The sequence below is a fragment of the Trematomus bernacchii genome, unplaced genomic scaffold (assembly GCF_902827165.1).
Source record: "Trematomus bernacchii unplaced genomic scaffold, fTreBer1.1, whole genome shotgun sequence".
Taxonomy (NCBI): Eukaryota; Metazoa; Chordata; class Actinopteri; order Perciformes; family Nototheniidae; genus Trematomus; species Trematomus bernacchii.
This window is the reverse complement of record NW_022987742.1, coordinates 99017-115369: the sequence shown is the minus strand read 5'-3', so window position 1 is coordinate 115369 and position 16353 is coordinate 99017.

Genomic DNA, 16353 nt, shown 5'->3' with positions numbered 1-16353 from the left:
GCAATCTGCTGTTCCGTAGCGCAGCTTCCCCTCCCTCCGGCTGAAATTATGAATGTAAGGCATATAGTAATCATAGATAACACGGCAGGGTCCGTTACAGTTTGTTTTCATCTGATTTCAATTAAACAAAGTCTTGGCTTTCAGAATATTAAACTTGTTTCGGCAAATTTAGATGATAAATACAACTATGAAGCTTGTAACGGCATATTTACAAGCGGAGAACGGAGTAATTTAACGTCACAGCAAGCATAACAACAGCCGGTGTTTCTCGTGAGTGTTTTCCCCGGGAAACAAACACAATATACACAAACGCAAAAATACACAAACACACACACACACATACACACACACACTCGCGAGCTTCCCCCAGACCAGTAATCCAAACGGAAATATTTTCCCTCCGGACTATTTTGATCATTTGCTCCGCTAATAATCAATCAGATCGATCCAGAGAAGAGGAAACTTTGAAGGCCTTTTTCTCAAAATGATGACTCGGTGACAGTCATTATATAATGTGACATATTTTGCTTAATATTTGGAGTACAACAAAAATCTTGATATCATTAGAAAGCTAGGAATCTCCTCTTTCCAACAGTGTATACAACTCAAAATGTGTCTTCGGGTCAATGCGACTGATTTCGATAGAGCAGGTCACATATGGACACTCAGCCATTTTGTAACCCGTTGGGGGAGAGATTTAAATTTAGTTTTTATCTAGTGGCTGATTGGCTGTGATTACAGCAGCACTGGATAGTTGTGCGCCACCTTTGGGTTGTACTCTGAATCAGTGTGTTGGTGAGATGTTGCTCACTACAGAAAACAGAAGAATTGTGCAAAGAACGCATCTCTGAGGAGGTTTTGACATTTTGCTTGTGCCTCGTTGTCAAGGCAACAGTGGTGTGAAGAGGAACTGCAGTTTTTGGGGATTTCTACTGTGCAGAGGACAACGTGTGTCTGCTGATTGTACCACATTGATCCAAGAGGTTCCTTCCCTCCAGATGCCAGAGAGAGTTTCCTTGAGCCCACTGACCAGGGCCGTCTCTAGCTTTTTGGGGACCCTGCCACTGACTACAGCTGCAGAGGACAACGAATCACTGACTGTTCTCATTATGACAAGATGTTCCATGTCAAAAGCCAAAGTCATCCTTGCACACAGCACCACATCAACTTTGGTGAAAGTATCATCGTGCCATCGTGCACCTGCAAAGACTGGGCAAAGCACAAGTTGCCCTGCAAGCACTTTTGTGCTGTTTTTAATCATGTGCATGAATGGGGTTGGGAGAAACTGGCATCTAATTACAGGGATAAACCCCTCTTCTCCCTGGATAATGCATGTCTGGGACAGACTTCTTGTGAGAGGGATGACAGCGGCAGATCAGACATCACAGATCATACATATACACCGGTATCAGTGGAAATGCAGTCACCATGTAACGCTTTGCCCGAAAGGAAAAGACCAAGAAAGGTTAAACAAAGAAGGGAATGTGCCAGTCTCTTGCGTGAGATTACTGACTTAACATACCATCTGCAAGATGAAGATTACCTTAAAACGTTAACTGACCAAATGACCAAGATCTTGGAAGATGTGAAGCTACACACTCCACATGATCAGAGCCTTCCTCTGACGTTCACACCTAAGAAAAGGAAGAAGGAGATGGCCAATTTACCTGTGAAAACCGTACCACAAAAGCACCCATTCACAAAAAGGGTAGGCTGCTTTGCGGAAGCTATGAGGTTGAACTTCCGGGTCAGCATGAATGTGGAGGGAGTAGAGAAGGGTCCTGATGAATGTGGAGGGAGTAGAGAAGGGTCCTGATGTATGTGGAGGGAGTAGAGAAGGGTCCTGATGTATGTGGAGGGAGTAGAGAAGGGTCCTGATGTATGTGGAGGGAGTAGAGAAGGGTCCTGATGTATGTGGAGGGAGTAGAGAAGGGTCCTGATGAATGTGGAGGGAGTAGAGAAGGGTCCTGATGTATGTGGAGGGAGTAGAGAAGGGTCCTGATGTCTCAACAAAAAAATAATCCCTATTAAATTATCCATACATATTTTTATTCTATTTAATTACAACTTGTATTGCAACATTTGTACTTTAACTCTGTAAGGTTAGTCTTTTTATTGATCTTGTATTGCACATTTGTTTTCTTACTTCCTGTTAATGTACATCTTTAAATTGTATTTTATTATATCTTTGTTGTATTGCCCTCTTTTACTTTCACTTCTTATTTCAACATAAATATTGTTATTTAAAATCATATTGAACATTTCTGCTTTCATTTCTTGTTTGTTTTATATGTTTATATACATATGGTTATTTTATTTTGCATTGCCAATTTTTGATTTTACTTCCTATAGTTACATTCATCTTTTTATTATATTTTTATTATCTTGAAATTCACACTTTTACTTCTTGTGTATATATATATATATATATATACATTTAGCTATTTATTAAGTATGTTATTTTGTTTGTTCTATAATTGAGCAACTGTCACAAAACAACATTATCCTCCACAGGATAATGAAATGATTGTGATTTAACTTCCATGATGAAATACTGCTCAGATATCCACCAGATCTTTTAGTGATTTTTTGTCTCTCTTGGAGAAATTAAATCGCAACATCCAAAAAAAAACTTCAAAACACAAATACACAACCGAAAATAATACATTTAATACTATAATATAAAGAGATGGACGAATTCATTTCAATAAACATGTGAAAACTAAATCATACAGGTTTTAAGGGGTTAATTTGTGTGAAGACGGCAGCAGCCAGCGTCGTCTCTTGTCCTCGTGGCAGATTACGTCACTTTCTCCTAAAACCCAGGAGATATACGATCTAGCACTAACCGTGGACTGGACAGACACAAAAGATATACCGCACTCACTAATGATGTCACAACAATCCCGCTGAGCTCAGTCCCTCTGCGGGGCGTAGCAGCCGTTGCAGGTCAACAGAAAATAGCATCCCAGTGCCGGTGTTATGCCGTAGATTGAAGCCCTGTTCGCGGGGACGAGCAAAGGTGACGTCATCGCCTGTATTGAGCTTCGCCTAGTTTTCAAAGCTTTTTTCTCTCTTTTGAATGATATATTTCACATCAGATTAAACAGCAAACGGCTGAATAAATAATGTGCATACAATTGCAAGGTTTCTCTTTTTAAGGAAAGACAATGAAAGGATAAGATGTCATTTGTCAGTATAGTCCTATTTCTTCAAACCTTCGCTGTTGTTTAAGTGTCTGATACTTGATAACCACGAATAGTAAGCAATGATAGTAATGATATAACATATATGATAATGTAAGACACTGTGTTATTTTCAATCAAGCCTAAAAGATAATGTGTTCAAACTGGCTCCACTCGCTTGAATTGCTCCTTTGAATGTAATGTTCCTCTGTGGTTTCCTACTCAACACATGTTTGTATTGTAATGCCACTCATATTTTATTTTTTATTTTATTTTAAGGTGACATTGAATGTTGTGAAAGGTGCCCTAAAATAAAGTGTATTATTGATCTTATATCTGTGCCTATATCACACTATTAATGTTCCTTATTTTAGACTAGGTTTTTCCTGGTGTCAATAGGGAAGATCTGCACTGTTCTCTAACATGTTCAGCAGAGCAGGTATTTTTCCTGCCAGATATGACGCCCCCCCTATATCTTTGTCCAGGACAGTCACACCGTCACCAAAATCACATTGGTGTTTGCTGTTCCCCTCTAGTTTATGCTCACCAAAGCATTTTACTCTGGGCCCATTAGGTAAAAAACTAAAGAGGGGCTTCCAAATCCGGCAGCTACAACACCTGGTCTGCCGGATATGGAAGCCCCTCTTTAGTTTTTCACCTGCTGGGCCCAGAGTAAAATGCTTTTGCGAGCACAAACTAGAGGGGAACAGGCAACACCAGTGTGATTTTGGTGAGTCTATGACCATCCTGGAACACATTATCTTTTAGGCTTGATTGAAAATAACACAGTGTCTAACATATGTTATATAATTACTGTGGATTTAGCAACATGTAGTTCATGTAATTCTCCATGTCCACTTGTTGCTGATGGTTGTGGTAGAGGAGCTGTATATTTTTGCACTAATATCTGTAGCATGGTCAGTAGCAGTAGCACTAGCAGTAGCTACTGACAGGAGGAGGAGCATGTCTCCGTGGAGAGGACTCGCTCAGAGAGATATTCTCTACAAACACCGGGTGAGATCCTCCTTTGTCAATATAATGGATCAATGCATGAAATCTGACTCTGTTTATTTTGTTTAAGGAGTATATTGGGCGTTAACAATTCTGGTTTGCCTTTTATAATATTATTTCATTCAAGAACCCCTTGTGCGTTTAATTAACACAGCCATGCTACAGAAGTGAGCAGGAGAGGTGGGGAGAGGTGGGGAGAGGTGGGGCTATCGTTATTTTTTCAGGAAATATTCGTATAGAGGTGATTACACGGACTCGGTTGACCCCCCAGAGCGTTTCGTTTGCAAATCTATCCACCTTGGGACCCGTTATCGTTTGTGGGGTCAGTTTCTATCGGCCTCGTGTAAATAATAGGGCTATACGCACGCGAAACTATGCAGATACAAGCAGTTTTCTCCTCGTGTAAACGGCGCTATACTAACTCTAACTCTATTGTATACTAACTCTTCCCGTCAAGAATATGAATAGAACTTAGATAGATCACTTTACATTTCTGCGAATGAATAGCTTAGCTACTTGGCACTAAGAGTACAGATATGTCTACCCTTTCTTTTCAGAGTGTAATATCTGCATTTTCTCTTTTGGTTTGAATAGGAGAAGGGCAATGGTTATCGATGGTGCTTTTAAAGCTTATTGTATACGAACTGTGTGATTTATATTGCTTTTCAAATGCATATAAGCCCCCCATTCAATAGCACTTAGTTAGATCACTTTACAGATCAGGTTGGACCAGCCCTGTCGCTACTCTCTGCATTTCCTACTGCAGATTAAAAAAAAGCTAAAAATATGTATTTCTTAATAAACTAAATAGGCCACCATTGGTAGCAGTTCTCATTATATACTTCTCAGTAACTGCTCCCCTTAAATTAAATGTATTCTGTAGATAAATGTAAACGTTCACCATCCCCCACCCGCCTACTGTATGTTGCTTTTTGACATGTAAATGGGTAACTACCCCCCTCTGAGTGAATACCTGTTGTACCTGTCCGGGGCTAAGCCCATAGGACGATGCTCTGATGTCATCACCCTCGCACATTGGTCATATGTTTACAAAAAACGATGTTAACACTTTCTCGTTCTTAATATATGCTATATTTAGGGTCGATATGTGTTGAATTTACTTTAAAATAGCGTCTAACTCTCTCCCCCCCTCCCCCGTCGCACCTTCTAACAGAACCCCCCCCCATATCAAATCCCAATGTATTCATATTCTGAGTCATAAAGACACACACACACACACACACACACACACACACACACACACACACACACACACACACACACACACACACACACACACACACACACACACACACACACACACACACACACACCCCGAGTTTGATTAGGAGGGACAGCACAGCAAAAGCACAAAGATAACATTAGACAGAATGGCAAGAGGCTGCTTTTGAACTTTTTGTGAAGATGGCCTTATTCATTTTTAATACAACTGAGATGTTGGGAATCTATTTATAGACAATTTATTGTGGCTCAGGTTAAGATTCCTCAAGTGAGAATCCAAACATAAATAGTCTTGCAATGGTCTTTGACAGAAGAGATTGACAGCTTCAAAGACTGGTGCATGGCTCCCTCTTTTCTGTCTTTTGAGGCGACTGCAACAAAGGCTCCCCACTGTTGTGTTCGCAACAAAGCATGACTCAGTACACATATTCCAGGAATGTAGCTCCTCAATTTCTATTTCATGTCCACAGTATTAGAAAAGATTATTATTCCACAAATGTATTCTCTCTAGTGATTACCTTGATGCCAAGGAAGTGCTCAGTGTATGTCTTATGACCATTTAAATAGTTAATGTGTTGTCTTGTGTTGACCTGCAACCGCATCTTTACACCTCCATGTTCACATTTCCATTACCTAGAGCAGGGGGTGTCAAACTCAATTTCATCGCGGGCCACATCAGCATTAAGGTTGCACTCAAAGGGCCGGTTGTAACTTTAAGACTATATATATAAATAATGTTTTATATAACATTATTGCCTCTGCATTGGATTATTATCGGATAAGGTAATAACTTCATCATTAATTATGTCTGAGAGCAGAAGTTTAGGGCAAATAATTTCAAATAATTTCAAGTCTCTTCAGTGCGCATGTCACAAGATGCATTGTGGTACATGTAGTTTATGGACATTGTGCTTCTGTAAAGTGGCATGAAACCGTATAATAAACATATTTTATGTTTTGAAGCTCTTGCGGGCCAAATCAAATGAAGTCGGGGGCCGGATTTGGCCCACAGACCTAGAGAGTACCAAAATACAGTGAGTCCTAAACACAAGTAGTCAGGGTTCATTTATAACGCTTATTTTGATTTATTTTCCTCAAATGATGCTGTATGTTTCACTTTCTGAAAGCGTTAGAATCGCACATGAAAAATATTGAAAGCTGCCAGCTGCCCTCGGCCATGTCTTTGGCGGTGATCCAAGCTTCGGTACCACAGTGGATAAAGTTAGTAATACATTTATACTGATCAAATGTCAATACATCACATAAGTCTTATTCTCATTCATACTTAATTTAGTTCTTCTTCTGTCAGTATGAACACTGTTAAGGAATAATTCTTCTAGATATCTAACCTTTTACTCTGACATATGTTATCTCCTTTAAGGAAAGGCCTTGGTGCCATATGTGTTGTTGTCACCAGTGTGAGACCGGTCAACTTGACTGGCACGTAGGGTAATTGTTGTGAGAACACTGAGGCACTTCTTTATCGGTGTTTGTGGGCTCTAGGATGTGAAATCCTTGAGGCCATGAGCGTCGGACGCAGATGATTCAGTGTTTAGTCTACTCCTTCAGAGATGTTGATTTCTCTCTGTGAACCAGTTAAAAGGTCTAGCATAGAGAGAGGCTCTTCAGAATTGACGTGGCAACTCTACCGTGTGGTCAGAACCTCTGACTCTTTGATTTGTGATGTGAATCCTCCGGCCGAATACTCTGAATAAACCCATCAGTGTTTGACATCAAAGCTCCAACTCTCACCGTGTCTCCTTCCTGAGTCGGTGACTCCATGCATTACTACACAGAAGTTTCCTCCACAAACACAAAAAACTAACCGGTATTACATTTCATTCTAAAGTTTACGGTCTAAAAAGGTATTTAAAACAGATAATTTGTCGTTGCTTTTGGCATAAGCAGTCAGAGGAAACATAACGTTCTCAGTAAGATTCCTTGAAGAACTAGAGCACAAGAACCAAAGTAAGCTTTACTTTCAATGAACCTTCAATATAGACCTAACATGTGAAGAAACATACTTTATTTAAAATAAACATTTATAACTAGTTTAGGTTGTTTGAGAGGTAATTGAAATAGCTAAGGGTGATGATCTGCGAACACAAACCTACAGACTGCTGGAGAAGAGATATCACAGGGGGGCGGTTGGGACACACACATTCCGATGGCCAATTCGTTTTAAACAAAGAGTAGGCTATACTCAACATAGTGGGGTGGGGGCTGGTGAATGGTATGGTCAATGTTTGTAAACACTGTGACATTTTGACTTTATTTGATCATTTCAGTTAAAAACTAACGTTCATATTTCATATTACTGTTTTGCCTGGCTGGACCTGTAATTTACAGGAAAGGAGTGCACGCTACTAAAGAGACACGCTACCATGGAAACCAAACAATGGTGTTGCTGTATTGAAGTCCGAGTGGAAACAGTCATATTTGGAGCGTTATGTTAGAATGAAACAGCGAGGTCGTGACTCACAAAAAAAAAGTGTTACTTCACTAACTGTAAGCTTGTCACTCAGAGTAACCTACAGTTAACTTAACTGTTGGAAAAGAAAGATCAGGGGGGGGGGGAGAGCTGTGATGGGCCATTAGGAGTGTAAACACACAGCTGAGAGCTGCCATTTCATTCTGACTGTTTAAAAAACGGTAACAACGGACTATTTTTCTTAGCGGATGCATGTAAATTTAAATCAATACATACAACTATTTTTTAAATCAATAAAAATATTTTCTAAATCCATAAAAGCATTTTAATTAATATTGGGAGTCATGTCGTTACTTTGTTGAGAATGTGGCCATGTAATAAGCGGGATAATTTGCAGCGACTTGGTCATTATGGGGAAAAATAACACCCAGGGATCAAGATCCCTCCGCGACGCGACGCGGAGGGATCAGTAATTTTTAGTGAATTACTGAGTTTAGGCACGTTAATAACATTTTAATGAAGTTGAATACAGTATATTCATATTTGTCAGTGATTTCATGTCAATTCGGCGAACATAAACGATTAAATTAGGATTAAAAATCGAGAGCCGGCTGCTGTTCGTTTTTTTCGACTAAACAACATTATTTTGTTAAATAACAACATGGTGATGTTTTGTAAATGATTACATGTCTTATTTAGCACAAACTATGATCCTATCCGTGACATATGGATCTTAACAAAGATCCGCTATACATTAGTACCAGACATACTGTACAAGACTCCACACATGACTCCAGTGTGGAACCCCACTGCACCCCTGGTGGATCAATGATCCATTGCAGCTGGCTTCACAATAATTAAATGTATTTATCACGGGGGCGGTATCAAGTCAGACTGGGGGCCGGCCGGCCATCACGGACCGTGCACGAACCAATCACGACCCTCGCGTTTTAAACTGTCCAAAATAAGATGCTCCATCTGTAGCTATGGAGAGAAATACAAACTACAGACAGTGCGAGAAATCTGACCATGGAACCATCCTCCACCAGATACTCAACCCAGAGGGCCGAATGGGAGAGATCATTGAGAAAGATCGGGAACACGTAAAGTTTCACCGGACATAATTCTCACGTGTGCAAAGCAAGAGATTCCTCATTTCATATTGAGACTAAATATCTAGGAAAATTATTAAGAAACGTAGAGCTAAAATGTCATGCCATTTGCAACTACCGGAGCGCACCCTGACGCGGCATTCTCCAGCCCAAATCAGCAAAGCTTATGAGTGTGAGGCAACAGTATCTGCTGCCCAGCTGCTTTATGAAACGTATACTTCAGCTCATGAAAGCTCTGCAGTATCAGAAGGAAGTAGCCTAATGATAAATCTGCAGCCTCTGAAAAGTGCCGCGTCAGAGAACCAGTGCCTTTTACGCACGGCCGCTCACTTCGCTAGATCCGCTAAAGGACAGCACGCTGCAGTCTAACCACACAGACACACATCAGGTGTTCGCTCATTATTCCATATTCTGCCGTTGTATGCTCTTTGTTTCTAAACGTATACATGTATTGTGAACCAAAACTAAATAACATGCAGTATAACATTTATTTTCACTCATTGCGGCGTGCGGCTTAATCATTTAAATAATATTTAAGCTTCTCATAAGTGAAAATGTTTAAAAGAGAAGGGTTTTGAAAAAGTGTCTTTACTATAGGAAATATGCATTACACAGTTGCCTACAATGATATGCAGGCATTTATTTTTATTACATTTTTGTTAACGAGAAACATCTGTTAGAACAGGCCCAGCCGAAATGACATTGGCCCACCCACAATTGAAATCCTGGCGCCGCGGCTGCACTGAAGTAACTAAAGTCACAAAGAGTTGTTCTTATTCTCTGAGCAATGATTGATAATCAGAGTTGTCTCTAAAAGCTCTAAAGTCACAAAGAGTTACAAACCTTAGAGAGAAGAAGAAGGTGCGGCATGACGAGCACGAAGTGAAGGGGAACAGCAAACAGGACGCACTTCAAAACGAGTCAGACGGGCTCCTCCTGCTCTTCTCTCCTCCCCCTCTGATCAGAACCTGCCTGAGCACCTAAGACTGACGGCTGATTGGTCCCCTCACCCTCAGCTGGCCTATCAGCAGCCAGAGCCAGTCATGAAGGAGGAGCTCCACTCCCCTCTCAGACCTGCTGCTGACTCCAGAGCCTCTGGCCAAGGGCGCCGGAAGCAGGGGGGCCATTGGCCCCCCCACTTTTCAGCCCTGTCCCACATTTTCGCAGCGGCGGATGCCGTGGAACACTGTACAAATCCCGTTTCAATAATTCCCCTCTACTCTAAAGTAAAATGTGTCTGACATTATCATATATGTTATATCATTACTATCATTGCTTACTATTCGTGGTTATCAAGTATCAGACACTTAAACAACAGCGAAGGTTTTAAGAAATAGGACTATACTGACAAATGACATCTTATCCTTTCATTCCTCCGCTCCTCCTCTGCTGGTCTGCTAACCGTCCCCACCCCACGCCTCGTCACCATGGGTGCTCGGGCTTTTAGCTGCACTGCTCCCAGACTCTGGAACTCCCTCCCCCCGCACATCCGACAGTCAGACACAATCACCATATTCAAATCACAATTAAAAACCCACCTGTTCAGATCTGCCTACTCACTGTAGTGCTCCCCATTATATGTTTCATCTGTGTCCACTTGACTGTCTCCTCCATGATTTCCTGTTTGTGTTTTTATCATGTTTTGTTGCCTATTAGCTTTTTATTTTTATTTATTTTTTAACAAATCGTACGGTGTCCTTGGGTGTCATGAAAGGTGCCTAAAAATAAAATGTATTATTATTATTATTATTATTATTGTCTTTCCTTAAAACGAGCAACCTTCAAGGTTCAAGGTTCAAGGTTCTTTATTGTCAATCTGACATAGCTACAGAGTAATTATGCAGTTGAAAATCTTATGTCACAGGCTTCTCCAACAATGCAACATAATAACATAATAATAATAAGAGCATGAGCAATACAAAAATAATAATAGTTATAAAAATAAAATAAAGTGATGATGTGGAATAGTGCAGTATGAGTCTATATACAAGTTATTGGAATGATATATATATATTAGGTATTAGATACATACTACTGAGTAGCAGTTGAATGTTTGAAGTTGTTTCAACAGTTCAATTTTTTAACAGTCTCACTGCCCGCGGGAAGAAACTGTCTCCGAATCTTCTTGTCCTTGCCAGGATGCTGCGGTAACGTCTGCCAGACGGCAACAGAAAGAACAGTTTGTGGCTGGGGTGATGGGGGTCTTTGATAATCCGTAGTGATTTCTTCCTGAGCCGCTGGGAGTAAAGGTCCTCCATGGATGGCAGCTCCGTCCTGGTGATGTGCTGTGCAGTTTTCACCACCCTTGCAATTGTATGCACATTCTTTATTCAGCCGTTTGCTGTTTAATCTGATGTGAAATATATCATTCAAAAGAGAGAAAAAAGCTTTGAAAACTAGGCGAAGCTCAATACAGGCGATGACGTCACCTTTGCTCGTCCCCGCGGACAGGGCTTCAATCTACGGCATAACACCGGCACTGGGATGCTAGTTTCTGTTGACCTGCAACGGCTGCTACGCCCCGCAGAGGGACTGAGCTCAGCAGGGCACAACATTAAACACACTCTCGTCTCTCTAAGGCGGCACCTGCTGTGAGGATGACTCTTCTTACTCTTTAAAATGAAAACCTGAAAATTGATTGTTGTGACATCATTAGTGAGTGCGGTATATCTTTTGTGTCTGTCCAGTCCACGGTTAGTGCTAGATCGTATATCTCCTGGGTTTTAGGAGAAAGTGACGTAATCTGCCACGAGGACAAGAGACGACGCTGGCTGCTGCCGTCTTCACACAAATAAACCCCTTAAAACCTGTATGATTTAGTTTTCACATGTTTATTGAAATGAATTCGTCCATCTCTTTATATTATAGTATTAAATGTATTATTTTCGGTTGTGTATTTGTGTTTTGAAGTTTTTTTTTGGATGTTGCGATTTAATTTCTCCAAGAGAGACAAAAAATCACTAAAAGATCTGGTGGATATCTGAGCAGTATTTCATCATGGAAGTTAAATCACAATCATTTCATTATCCTGTGGAGGATAATGTTGTTTTGTGACAGTTGCTCAATTATAGAACAAACAAAATAACATACTTAATAAATAGCTAAGTGTATATATATATATACACAAGAAGTAAAAGTGTGAATTTCAAGATAATAAAAATATAATAAAAAGATGAATGTAACTATAGGAAGTAAAATCAAAAATTGGCAATGCAAAATAAAATAACCATATGTATATAAACATATAAAACAAACAAGAAATGAAAGCAGAAATGTTCAATATGATTTTAAATAACAATATTTATGTTGAAATAAGAAGTGAAAGTAAAAGAGGGCAATACAACAAAGATATAATAAAATACAATTTAAAGATGTACATTAACAGGAAGTAAGAAAACAAATGTGCAATACAAGATCAATAAAAAGACTAACCTTACAGAGTTAAAGTACAAATGTTGCAATACAAGTTGTAATTAAATAGAATAAAAATATGTATGGATAATTTAATAGGGATTATTTTTTTGTTGAGACATCAGGACCCTTCTCTACTCCCTCCACATACATCAGGACCCTTCTCTACTCCCTCCACATTCATCAGGACCCTTCTCTACTCCCTCCACATACATCAGGACCCTTCTCTACTCCCTCCACATACATCAGGACCCTTCTCTACTCCCTCCACATTCATCAGGACCCTTCTCTACTCCCTCCACATACATCAGGACCCTTCTCTACTCCCTCCACATACATCAGGACCCTTCTCTACTCCCTCCACATTCATCAGGACCCTTCTCTACTCCCTCCACATTCATGCTGACCCGGAAGTTCAACCTCATAGCTTCCGCAAAGCAGCCTACCCTTTTTGTGAATGGGTGCTTTTGTGGTACGGTTTTCACAGGTAAGTTGGCCATCTCCTTCTTCCTTTTCTCAGGTGTGAACGTCAGAGGAAGGCTCTGATCATGTGGAGTGTGTAGCTTCACATCTTCCAAGATCTTGGTCATTTGGTCAGTTAACGTTTTAAGGTAATCTTCATCTTGCAGATGGTATGTTAAGTCAGTAATCTCACGCAAGAGACTGGCACATTCCCTTCTTTGTTTAACCTTTCTTGGTCTTTTCCTTTCGGGCAAAGCGTTACATGGTGACTGCATTTCCACTGATACCGGTGTATATGTATGATCTGTGATGTCTGATCTGCCGCTGTCATCCCTCTCACAAGAAGTCTGTCCCAGACATGCATTATCCAGGGACAAGAGGGGTTTATCCCTGTAATTAGATGCCAGTTTCTCCCAACCCCATTCATGCACATGATTAAAAACAGCACAGAAGTGCTTGCAGGGCAACTTGTGCTTTGCCCAGTCTTTGCAGGTGCACGATGACATGATGATACTTTCACCAAAGTTGATGTGGTGCTGTGTGCAAGGATGACTTTGGCTTTTGACATGGAACATGCCATTGCCTTTTGCAACAACGTCATTGGCCTCATAAAACTGGGCTTCTGTAAGCCTTGACATCACATGGTCTGCTACTTGGTCTGTCTTTTAAGAACTTTGACATGTTCTCATTGTACCTTCTGTAGAATGAGGAGTACTTGACGTTGAGTTCAATGTACCTTCAATAAGAGAAGAGAACAATATCTTAGAAGTCTCTCTGTGACAGTTTGCTTTCTCTGACATATAGATATGGTATTTGATAAGACAATTCTCTCAGAAACATATGCAACAATGAACAACATCAAACAAATATGTTGGAAACAAAGCTATCGAACATTACATTTATATATTTATATAAAAATGTGTGTGTGTTTGTGTATGTATGTATGTATATATATATATATATATATATATGTATAATCATAGTAATTCTTTTTTAGCTCACTTCCGATATGTCCTTGGTAGGAAGTAGGGATGCCAGCGATTATTCGATTTTTCGAATATTCGTTACAGTCTCCATAATCGAAAATTATTTTTAAAATTCGATTTTATTTATATATTTTTTTATTATTATTTATGTTTTTCTTTTTTTTTCTGGCTTAGTTTCAACCAAAATATAGACTAATGCTAATAATAGTAATAGTATTAATAATTGTAAATGGCCATTGGTCACACCACCAGTTTGTTTTACTGTAAACTTGGAGAAAGCCAGCAGTGCAGGCTGCGCAGAGTGCAGACTTCTATGAGGTGTGATTTGTGCCAATGAACGAACTCACTGAGCAGACAATCGTGTCGATCGTCGCCTACCATGCCGTGAACTATGCCGCGAGAGAAGTAACGTGACACTCTCGTCGCCACCCCTCTCGTCTGAGAAGCTACGTGACGTCTGCGTCTGAAGTTACTTTATTTAGTTATCACCAAATAACCCAGTAATGTTACAGCTACTTAGTTGCTGTTCAAGCTAGACTCTATTTCAATATAGTTTTGGTATTAAAATAATGTTACACCTCTTGTATGCCCTGAATGCAAAAACAACCACAGACAAGAATATATATTTTTAATTATCAAAATGATAACAAAGGCTGAAAAAACAGGAGAAGCTGTCTTCCCTTGGTCTCCAGGAGAAAACTGCATATCACCAAGTTTTCATATTGTTTTGTGTGTGAAATAGATCGCTGCAGTGAACACGACTTTATGTATTTGTTTATGGTTTATTTGATTTGGAGGGATGCAGGATACATAGAAGTTCAGAGAAGAGGCAACCCCTATATATTGTTTATTTTATTTCATTTCAGCACCATGGCAGAGGCAAATATAGAGTTAATGTGCGGAGATTATAATGTCCCGTTTACTCAAATATGTAGGCTATTGTTTTATGATGTTGAGTTGACAAAATAGTCACTGTGCTACATTTTGCTGCGCTCAAGCATACGTCTGAAGACAAGAGTTGTGTCCCCCTTTGGCCACAAGGGGGAGTATATATATATTGTATATATATATATTTTGTATAGATGTTGCAACTATACAGAGCTTTGGCAATACTATATGTAACTGAGGTCATGCTAATAAAGCTATTGAATTGAATTGAGTATACCTTTAAGTGAGCTGTCAGGAGGAAACAAAGGTTCACCAACACATTGCACTTTAATGCTGAGAAAGTACAAAGACGTGAAACGATGTGCTGCAATGTCTGTGTATTTTTGAAGAATGCCAAGTAAAGGAAGAAAGTAATAACTCGCACTGAGTCTTAATACATTACTTTATTTCTATTATATAAAAACACTATCCAATGATTTATGTTTGTGTTACACACACACCATTACTGAATTCATTCTAAAACCAAGAATAACCTACATACAACAATAGGGAGCCCTGGCTCAAGGACGGACAAAACAAGGACACCACACATGATTATTTTCCAATTACAGTATATTTATTTAAAGAGAGTAACTCAATTGTGATATCAGTTAATCAGTAATGTGTGTAGTGTACGGGTGTGTGATGTGTCAGCAGGGCCGGACTGGGACCATAGCAGGCCTGGAATTACACACCCAGCCAGGCCACTACTAGTTTAGTTTGGGGGCGTTTTGCTGGATGTATCGTCAATATTTACAACGTTGCTGCCCTTAGTGATAGCCCTACAGTTTGAATCTACTACTTAAATAGAAACATATGGACATAGGATATTGTTAAAAAAAGTGTGCATATGTATTTGGGAACCTTTCCATGTGAACATGTTTTATTTGGGGGTGGACCTCAAATGGATTAAACTGTGATCAATAACTATAGTAACTTATTGAGAGAACATGAACATAGCTTGCTTATACTGTTGTCATTACATTTCCTTTGTTCAGTGTGTTCATAGACATAGCCTATTGAAACAGTTTCCTCTGTACCTGCCAGTTCTGTCCACTGAGCTCTGCATCTCTCCCTCAGGGCCATCACCATCAGCATCATCTGATAGTGGAACTGAATAAGGAGAACATGTAATCATTACATTAACAACTATTTATGAAATAACATTATTCAAGAACATACATTATGCAACTCTTATTTTATCACTTCGTTGACCCTGTATGTGCATGGCCTAATACCATAATGATTGTCTCCCCTTTAGACAACATAACCATCTCAAGTTATTCACTCACAGTATGAGGGGTGTGTAGCCCCACATTTAGCTGCAGTCTAATGGTTATATTACATATATTTGCCTTGAGTAACATTAAGGACATGTTTGGGTTTTGTGTAGCCTTATAGTCTCCAGTCACACAGGGCCTGCCACTAACTTAGCATTGGACTGAGAAACTCTTTTGTTGACAGTCGATGTGCACATCAGGCTACAATATAGAAAGAAATGTGGCTCATAATGTTCGCTCACTTACTTTCTGCTTCGTCATACCATAGGGGGTTCTGAATAAATCAGTGATTTTAGCACATTTCGC